Here is an 8,201-nt window from a genome sequence, read left to right as displayed (position 1 = left end):
CTAAATGCTAGAAGATTTAATCAACTGTGGCATGGCAGTATAATGAATTAATTTGCCCTGGCGTTAATTGTAGAGAATATTGCATGGGGATTTGTCCCCATATTTTATCTTCAAAATATACTTCCAGAGGTGGAGATCGTGGGGGATGACTGAATATATTTAGTTGTTCCCAAATGCTCCTTATGAACAGAAAACAAAACAAAAAAGTAAAGGAGTCCCAGGCCCATTAAGGCTGCACATCCCTCCTTTTCAAAATCCTATAGAAACCATTTATAGCTGATACAAGACATTAATTTTTCCATTTTGTGACAAGAAGAGAAGACAGGAGAGGAGAAGAAGAGATGAGACGGAGAGGGAAGATAACAATAGCAAGAAGAGAAGAAGGGAGAGGGAAACATAACAAAACCAAAAAAGTGTCAATAGCTTGATAGATGAGGTAAATATGGCATCCAATGTCTTTCTTCAATTTCTTTATAAATTTTTTCTTTTTGACAAACTATTTTTCCTTTTCTTTGCCATTTCTCCCACAAAAAGAAGACGAACCGTAGAGTGGGTTTTAGTCCAGACCTTGATATTGCACAAATAGACCAAACAAGCGTCAAGGGTTCTTAAGGGTGTGGGTGTCTTATAGGTGAAATGGGAACCCTTATATTTTTCTAAAAGCTTATTCAAATGGCCCATTTAGTGCCACCAAAACCTTTTTGCAATATATAACAACTTCAAACACAAGCTACCAAATTGTTGGGGAGTTGACATAGGTCGTGCACAACAAGGATTTGAAAGTGACCTATGCAAGTTAGGATTTCTAAAAATTATCTATCGAAGTTGCCGAGACAAGAGCTAAGGATCTATTGTTAGAATCTATACAATCTCTAATACTTGTGGATGTTGATGCTCAATGGGGAGATGATTCTGCCAAAGGAACTAAAGTCTACTAATAATAAGCCAAACACAATTATAAGGATGGTGAACTCACAAACATAAGAAGAGAAAGATGATGCAGTGCTAACCTTTTTTCTTCTTCTTCTTCTTTTCTTTTTTTTTGCCATTGTCATCTCATTTTTATGTGGTCTATTCTTGGTATTTTGGAAACTTACTGAGATACCATAACCTATGCACCATACTTCTTGATAGACAATATTCAAAACATAGTTTATTGATTGAGGATAATAAACTTTGGCTCAAAACTTGTTGCTTAATTCTCATGGATAAGTCAAATGATGTCAAGCATTGATCACTAATCAACTTCATAGTTACGTGCATGGTTGACAAATTTTTCTTAAAACTATTTAGTACTTAGTGAAGTGCCATGGTGCAAACACTCCAAATTTTAAACTTGAAAGTGGGTTGCAGAGGAGGTTGAGGTTGTGATCACAAATGATGTACAATTTGGGATTGGCTCATCACATGTTTGTGTGCTCATTGTCTACAAGAACACATTTTAGGATCTCATTAGTTCATATTTGAACGTTACATCCAAAGGCATTAGATCTAGTTTTGATGAAAGCAATTGTATCGAAAACTGGACATTAAAATGTTCATTCATAACCATATTTTAATTATTCTATTTTATAGTTTTATTAAGGAAATCACTCCTCAAACCTGTGAAGGCTAGACATGTCAATTTCTTATCTAACTAGAAAAGATGTTTGAGGTGGAGAAGTCTACAAATTATGATGGCTAATTTTGAGTTACGTAGGCAAGTAGAGGCCAACATAGCTTAAGGAAAGAGTGTGAGGTAAAATAATTTGAAGGTGACTAGTTTGCTATGGAGTAAGAAATTTATAGTGTTTGTAACTTGTATGTTTTTAAATTTCCTTTTATAATTATATATTTAAAAAAATAGCTTTCAATGATTATTTGTGTGTCAAATCAAGTTTGATGATTTTGTTTGCAAATACGTCGCTTCTGACCCATTATGTGAGAAGAAAACTAAAGTATATCTTGATTGAAACATTTATTTGTACAACTATACAAAAAAATGCCTCATGAAAAATTATATACATTCAAGATTTGAAAAAGAAATAAAGTGCATAAATTTTGGCAAACTTTTTAGGCACATCTTAGTTGCATGTCTTTAAATCTTCATGTCTTCACACCTCAACGCCGCAAATTGCAAATTCTCCTCTCTTCTATCTTTCTTCTCTTGACAAGCTAATTGCTAAACACACTCCCTTGTGCAATTCTTTGGAGCACTATGCAAATTTATTTAATAACTTTGTTGTAGTTGACTACTCAAAAGAATTATAAAAGGAAGACTGTTTGAAATAGGAACATATAGGGTGTAGGACAATCCCGAATCATGTAAAATATTGATACTTTATTTTTTGTTAAGACAAGGTGAATAAAAATAAACACAAGCATTTATAAGTCTCTATGCACCTAGGAAATTGTCTAAGAGGACATTAGGAGGTTGAAAAAATGAGAAAACTGAAGCCTAAAAGATTGCCCTCATATTGCATTATAAGCGATATTTATAATAGTGTGACTACAACCATGAGCTTTATGTGGCACTTGTGGTATAACAACTTACAAACAAACTACACAAATATGCTAAGATTTCAACAACAAAAAATTGTACGAGTAATATGAATATCCAACAAAAAGATTTTAATATTCAAAACTTATGTATATTACAATTGTCATGAGTGGATATATTTTCCCATTATTCATAATGCAACACCCATAAATTGCCCATCTTGGCATCCCCATTAGAAAGGTTGGTCATGCTAAGAGTGATCAAAAAATACACTTTTTAAGGAGCTTGAAATGGGAATTTTAGGTCTCCTTAAATGCCATTTTGGAGAGTTCTAGAAACTTTCATGGGCTAGGTGTTGCATGTAATATACCAAATATGGAATTGATATTACCATGATAACCATTTGTTGATGACATGTAGTAAGATCCATTAATAATAGAAGAACAATACCATAGTAAACACGACACATTCAATGTTAGAATGCTACCTTTTTTTTAATAATAGCAAAGTCTTACATTATCATCAATACCAACACACCCCCAATGGTTTCAAAAAACCTTTGTATAGAGGACTAATTCTCCATCCCCACGCCAAAAAAAAGTTACAAAAAAATAAAAGTTGTCTTCTAAATGATCAAAATTAGAATGAGCTAGTCTAGCAAAAAGTCTTCCTACTGGACAAGTGAGAAGACATCCTTGGAGCAGTAGATGTGGTAGCCTGTATAGGTGGTTGTTAGAGCAGTTTCAAATCCCTCTCTATAGGTAGTTTCTTTGTTTGTGTCACCTACATCCATCCTATCTTTTTGTACTATGGCAACTTGGTCTTCAATCTCTTATTGTACAAACTTCTTGTGTCAATTCCCCTTCTAGCTCATGTGTCCTTCCTCCAAGAGAGCCCATTCTGTTTATGTTTTGGCACCATGCTAAGTGGCGATCTTGAGAACAAAAAATGTAGCTCTAAATGTTTCCTCCGTGTGTGAAAGGGTATAGATCATCTCAAGTGACCAGTGTGGGTCTAGAACATGTGAGGAGCCTTTCATTCTTCTACACTATCTTCATTATTTGATCATTTGTGCCCTATCAAAAGCTCCTAAAAGTCACTATGGCATCCCTCCCCCATGAATTGGAGTAATGCCTTTGTTGTTATAATAATGGATCCTATATCTAACTCCTTGGCTTGATCAATCATTTCTTGAGTGGTGCTTGTCATGGCCTTTAACTTTGCTAGGATTCGTTGTGTAGAATCCCCAAACCATGGAATCTGGCTATCTATACTACCACACTCCATCACTCCACCCTCTTGCTCTCCCACTATTGGCTCCATACTTTTGTGCCTTCCACTTCAGGCTCGTGGGCCATCTCGTCAAGTTGTCCCATCATCAAGTTTGGTGAGGGTGGGGGTATGTCCACTCCCATCTAAAACTTGTCCAATAAATTGTCAGCTTCAACATTCTTGCCAAGTGCCTCTCTGCCATCTATTCTAGTATGGGTAGTGGTGATAATAGTAGATGACATGATAATGCGGGTTGGTGGTGTTCTTGTAGTCGTCACTACAAGTGCAATTGGCTGCACTATTTCCATTTACTATGAAGTAGTGATGTTGATGGTATGGGAAGCCTTCTCATTTTCCCTTCGGATCCACTACCTTAGCATGCATAATCTGTTATATTGGAACTAGATGTGCTACTGAGGATAGTTGGGGTGAGGTGAACAATATCCTCTTGGCTCCCGAGTTGTAAAAGGGTGGCATGTTCCCTATTCCCACACTAGTCATACTCGTAGATGTCAACCCGAACCCAACTTTTCCCTAGAGAGCTCTCATGCCTACTTCACTGCTAGTGCCAAATCCACTACCAAATTCATCGTCAATTGCATTACCATGTGTTGTGCAAGATTCATTGTCTGTGTTGTGCCCAGTCTGCTATGTCTTTGTTCCTTTTGCATTGTCATATCACCTTCTCCTACCTCTATCTTGGGCATAGATCCAAGTTAGGGTCCCTCCCTCCTTTGTGTATGAGCTTCCTATCTTCTCTACCTTTGTACACTCATCCTCCTATACATGTATGAGCTCCTTATTTTCTCTACATGTATGCTACCTCCCTCTTTCATGTATGAGATCCTTGTTTCTTTTATGAGAGCTCTCATTCCTTGTGTATGGGTTGTGCCTAAATTTCTTCCTTCACCAAGTTATGGTCTTTGCGTCCTTTAGACTTTAAGTCTTTATAACACTCCAATGATAGGGTTAGGTTCCCCTTACCTATTTTACTTTTCCATTTCTTTATAAATTTGTTCACTCCAATCCTTTTAATTTCCTTTCTTCACTTCTTCTAACTTTAATAATATTCTTTTTCTCTTAGAGTGTACCTTGTATTCCCCTTTTCTTTTCAAATTCTTGGTATTTTTTGGTTTGTAAGCACTTTCCTTTGCATATGTTAGAGAGCTTTTTGTGACTTCCTTTATTTTCCTTTTGTACCATGTGCAATTTTGTTGTGGGCCCCTTTGCTTTCTATCTCTTCTTTCTTTTGTTTTCCTCCTATTTCTTCATGACTTTAGACCTTTACCTCTAATGCGTATTGCCACATATAAGTACCCAAATATGACTAGTAGCACTTATTTTCACAACATGTTCCCAAATGTTCTAGATCAAAGATATTGTCCACCAGAGGAGCCAATCCTACTCCTCTAAAACTCTCGTCTAAATATCATCTTGCATATTTCTACGACCTACAACTTCTTCCCCATTTACTATTGGATTTTCTGCTTGGTTAAGGATCACTCGCCATTCATAGATGAACAAATCATTCGTTTTTACCCATTGCCTTCAGGTGTGGTCGCAAAGTTGCACCATATTCCTCCAAGTCGATCTCTTCCTCTCTATCCTCCTTAGTTGCCTACTTGTTTGTTTCTTCTTCCTATGGTTTCTAGTTGACATCATATACAATGAAACCTTCTCTTCTTCCCTCATGAGATTTTGTTAATTTCTACTAACAACTAATTCTTACCCACAATGTAGTAGGGCAAAACTAAGTGTTGGTAAGATGTTTGTGAACTCAATAGAGTCACTACTCCTTCAAGATGTTTCCTTATTCATGGTGGGGCATGTAAAATATCGTATGCTTAAATTTTAGGAATTCTTTATTCTATGAGATAAGAATTGTATCGAATTGTATTTTTAAACTATTTACCTGTAATAGCATAGAGATGAAAATGTTTGAAGTTCAGTTGCCCCTCATGAGTTTACTTTTCACTAGGTCCACTATACATCTCCATTTTGAGTTGACGATAAAAGTTTTCTTCATAATACTACTATTACTCTTACTACATATACTTTTCATTGTTTATTTGTTAGGTTTTCCCACAAATAAGCGCCAATAACTATTTCTTGTCCCTTGTACTCGTCTTGGAAAAAAACATTTTTTGGTTAGTGCTCTCTATTTGGTACCCCTAACAATTTATTGAAGTCCTTTGGGGAATTAGCTACTATGACATTCTATTGCAAATGTTGAATAGTAGATTTGTGCATCCTTTAATCATATTCATGCACCATAGTTCCTAAAATCAGCTTAAATTATTTTAAATAAAAATTAGCCATGAAAAATATTTTTTCATCCTCAGACTATGCAACTTTTAGTTGATGATTGTCATCCTTTGTGCATTTCCCACTAGTATCTGCATTCAATTCCAAATTTTTTGAATGTGATACTAGTTGTTTTAGCGCTATCCATCTTGCCTTTATCACTCTTTTTCTTGCTTGAAGTTCCCATTATATCATTTATTGTTGTCTTTCTCATAACTGACCTTTCGTAACCAACAAGAAAATTGTCTTTGCTAGGGTCTCGAAGCTACCCTTCACCATCTGGTGAACATTGTACACTAGTTGCCTCCTCCTTATGCGTATTGATCTCCTATTACACACACTTTGTAAGTATCTCCTTATTTCCACCCCGTGCAAGTATCTCCTAATTGGTAAAAGTGAATGATATTGTAAACCTTGTGCACCCCCACATACACCTCCAAGATAGTGCACCTCGCATGCCCCTACTTATGCCATCTAGAATTAGTTTTAACCTCATATGAACTATGTACGAGATGTCAATGACTCCTCTCCTACGTAGTAGAGGTTGGATTCTTCTATATGTCATTGGCTTCTTCCTTGGGTTTTCTTTTTCATATGTCCTGCCTACTTTGCATACATGTTTCGTATCTTCTTCATGTGCATACACCCTTCCTCATCTACGCAAGGTCTCCTTATCTTCTCCACCTATGTATGCCCTCCCTCCTTCGTGTATGTACTTCCTCTCTTCTTTGCCTATGTACACTCACCCTCCTATACATGTACAAGATCCTTTTCTTCTCCATACATATGCTCCCTTTTTCACATATGAGATCTTCCTTTCCTCTATGAGAGATCTTGTTCTTTGTGTATGGGTCGTGCCTAAATTTCTTCCTTTTTATCTCTACAAAATCCTTTTCCATTTCTTAAATATTTTTTTTCACTCCAATCCTTTTAATTTCCTTTCTTTCACTTCTTCTAACTTTAATAATATTCTTTTTCTCATGGAGTGCACCTTTTATTCCCTTTTTCCTTTGCAATTCCTAGTGTTTTTTTGGTTTGTAAGCACTTTCCTTTGCATACATTAGAGAGCTTTTTGTGCCTTCCTTTTTTTTTTCGTTTTGTACCGTGTGCAATTTCGTTATGGGCCTCTTTGCTATTTCCTCTTTCTTTTATTTTTCTCCTTTTACTTCATGACTTTAGACCTTTACCTATAACACGTACTGTCACATATAAGTGCCTAAATATGACTAGTAACACTTATTTTCACAACATGTTTCCAAATGTTCTAGATCAAAGATATTGTCTACTAGAGGAGCCAATCATACTCTGAAACTCCCATCTATTTATCTTTTTTCATATTTCTAGTATAAAACTGCTTCTTCCCCATTTACTATTGGATGTTTTGCTTGGTTAAGGATCACTCACCATTCATAGATGAATAAATCATTCACTTTTACCACTACCTTCAAGTGTGGTCCCAAAGTTGCACCATATTCCTCCAAGTCAATCTCTTCCTCTCTGTCATCCTTAGACCTATCCTCCTTAATTGCCTACTTGTTTGTTTCTTCTTCCTGTCCTTCCTTGTTGATATCATATGCAATGAATCCTTCTCTTCCTCCCTCATGAGGTTTTGTTAATTGTTACTAACAACTAATTCTTACCAAGAGTGTAGTGGGGAAAAATTGAGTGTTTGTAAGATGTTTGTACACTCATAGAGTCCTTACTCCTTCAACATAATTCCTTATTGTTGTTTGGGATCCTCTATTGGTTTCTTCTAGTCCATATTTCAATTGTAAGGTTCTTCGATTATTACTAGATTCTCCTTTATCATTCCTTGGTGGCCAATTATCCAGTCACTTGGTGACATACCCCAACTCGTTAATCCCAACAATGTAAATATTGCTTTCCTAACAGGCTTTCAATTTGGACATGTTTATAGGTACCTTGATAAGTTTCTCTTCTAGTGTTGATAGTTTCACAACCCCATCATCTCCCATTTCTCTTACCTTCTAGGATCCTGACTAATGAACTCTAAATTTATCAACTTTGATTTGACTAGAACTGTTATACTTAATAACTAAGTTCTATGACCAAAAGTTCATTACATAGAGGTGTTTATTGTGCCAAAAAATTTTGCAGTGTTGGGGTACCTCAATTTCTCATTGCA

The sequence above is a fragment of the Cupressus sempervirens genome, chromosome 3, assembly GCF_028749045.1.
Source record: "Cupressus sempervirens isolate cs-2001-9-10 chromosome 3, ASM2874904v1, whole genome shotgun sequence".
NCBI classification, from domain to species: Eukaryota; Viridiplantae; Streptophyta; class Pinopsida; order Cupressales; family Cupressaceae; genus Cupressus; species Cupressus sempervirens.
This window is presented reverse-complemented; position numbering follows the sequence as displayed.